Source organism: Lissotriton vulgaris, chromosome 9 (genome assembly GCF_964263255.1).
Source record: "Lissotriton vulgaris chromosome 9, aLisVul1.2, whole genome shotgun sequence".
In the NCBI taxonomy this organism is placed as follows: domain Eukaryota; kingdom Metazoa; phylum Chordata; class Amphibia; order Caudata; family Salamandridae; genus Lissotriton; species Lissotriton vulgaris.
In genome coordinates this window covers 730,901,224-730,903,450 of record NC_141697.1, presented here as the reverse complement: position 1 = coordinate 730,903,450, position 2,227 = coordinate 730,901,224, and the positions used below count along the sequence as shown (strand labels likewise).

Below are 2,227 nucleotides of genomic sequence, written 5' to 3'. Positions count from 1 at the left end.
GCCTCCCGCCTCTCGGGGGCGGGGTTGGGTTGCCACCAGGTGCGACCGATGATTCCTTCATCGGTCTTGCGCGGCATTCTCCTGCTGGCGCTGCGGTTTGGACGCGGCATGCACAGCGCGGCTGTCTCCTTCTCGGAGGGTCCGGGGGTTCGGTCCTCGGTGAGGGCAATTTTGGTTTGGGGTCATTCCCTTTTCGTTAAATGTTGTTTTTGGTGTCAGCCATACACTTTTGCCTACCCCCGGCTGGCTGTGACATGCATCTTGGAATTTTTTACCACACCTGGAGGCCATTCGGCCTATGTCGTTGTCTCGGTGCCAGCATTTCAGTACCACACGGGCGCGCTCTAAGGGTGCGCGGTGCACCGTGGAGACTTGTCCTTGTGTCTGTATCCCCTTTCTGGCGCCGTGGGGGCCCGTGTGTTTCTCATATGGGCCCTGGACCGTCTAGTTGCGCCGGTCTCGAGTGATCGGCTGGGTGGCTGTGCCTTCTGGTCTCCTCGGGCAGCCGGGGTTTCCTTCGGTCCCCGTCTGCGGGGTCTCCCTGTTTTGCGGCGCTATCCCTTCTGGGGGTCCTTGCGCGGCGGGGGGCCCTGGCCCTCCTCGCCACGTCTCGCTCTCGGTGGCCCCTGTGGGGGTGGGTGGCCCTTGGGTTCGGTGCTGCAGACCCTGGGGCTGTGGTCGGGCCCGGGCCCTGGATCCGGTTCCCCGCCTCGGCGGGTCTTTGGCTCGGATTCATCCTCGGTCCTGGTTTTTCTCGCCTCTGTGCCTGTGCCACTCGTGGAGTTCCGTTCTGCGGCTCTGGGCGCTGGCTTGCATTTTTCTCACCTTCTTATTTCCAGGTTCGGTGGGGTGGGCCTTGTCGCCTTTACCGCCCTGGTGGCCGCGGGGCTGGCTCGGCCGTCTGGTCTGGCTGCGTCCTTGTCGGCGGTGTGCGAATGGCCTGATCTGAGTGCTCGCTTCGGCTGCACATCGACAGAAATTGGAACGTTGCAGAGGTGATTAGCATGGCCCCTGCGCTAGGATGGCATGCATATTCGTGTAGCGTTCCATGGATCCGGTCTCTTCTTTTGGGGCCCGCTCCCCCGGGCGCAGCCTGCCTTCGGACTCCTCGTCCGCCTGTGGGTGAGGGCGTCCCGCCCTTGCAGGGGTGGGGGCCTTCGGCTTTTCCACTCGGATTTCGGGTGTCAGTCTTCACGGGGTGCGTGCGGGTTGGACGTCCGGGCCCGTGTTACGGCTATTCCCGGTCTCGTACTGGTGCTGCCGCTCCCTTTTTTCGCCCTGGATCCTGGCTTTCGGCCGTCTCTCTCCAGGGGGTCCCCTGGGGGGGGGGGGGGGGGCTGTTGCCTCCGTTACGTCCCGTCTTGGGTCGTGGCTGTCCCAGTTCTTGGGCTCTTCGGGCTTGCTGGCCGGTGTCCGGCCTAAGTGTGGGCTTGCCTTCGGGCCCGTGGGCCTGACCCGCCTGGTGGATCTTCTTCGCCGGGTGTGGGTCTTGGTGTTCCCTGTCTGGCCGTGTGCTACCTCTCGGCCTCGTCTTTTTTTTCTCTCCCCCCGTGGGTGGGGCTTCACGTCTGGCGGTGTCTCTCATCCGTCGGCTTCCTGACCTGTGTACGGTGGACCCTTCGGTCCTCGTCTCGGGCTTGTCCTCCTTCGGGGGGCGTGTGCCTGGCCCCGGTACTTCCCTCTGGTTCATTCAGGGGGGGGGGGGGGCGTCCTTTGGCGCCGGGTCGTTTGGGGGTCGTTGGGATCTCCTGCAGTCGCACAGCTCCTCGTGCTTCGGGGGTTGCTGGATGTCCTCCTGGCCTGCCGTCTTTTTGCTGTGCTCGCTTCGGCCGCACGTTTACTTTAATTGGATGAGAAGATTGGCGTGGCCCCTGCGCAAGGATGACACGCATATTCGTGGAGCTTTCCATACCCCGGTGCTTCGGGGTCCCCGGGTCTTGGTAGGGTCGGGCGTCCTGGTGGTGTTGGTGTCACCGGTCCTGTCCCTTCGGGTTCCCCCGTGCCCTCTGTTCCCACGGGTCCTCTGCTGGCTTCGCTTGGGCGGGGCCGGGGTGCTCCTGGGTGCTCGCTTCGGCAGCGCGGAGACTACTGATGGACCGTTACAGTGCAGTTTGGCTTGGCCCCTGCGCGTGGTTGGCACGATGTTTCGGGATACGTTCCTGGTTTTGGTTCCCGGCGGGGTCCGCCGCCCCTGGTGCCCTCTCCTTTTGTGGGCTGGCGGTTCGGA

General features: G+C 64.3%; 1 non-coding gene and 1 pseudogene across 1 annotated transcript; both read left to right on the top strand.

The window, feature by feature from the left end:
- Positions 1–949: 949 nt before the first annotated feature.
- On the top strand, positions 950–1,056 carry LOC147692188 (U6 spliceosomal RNA). The gene has a single exon (XR_015300289.1). It is a non-coding gene; the product is annotated as a U6 spliceosomal RNA (small nuclear RNA).
- A 760-nt stretch (positions 1,057–1,816) lies between these two features.
- Positions 1,817–1,916, top strand: LOC147692187 (U6 spliceosomal RNA; annotated as a pseudogene).
- Positions 1,917–2,227: the final 311 nt, after the last annotated feature.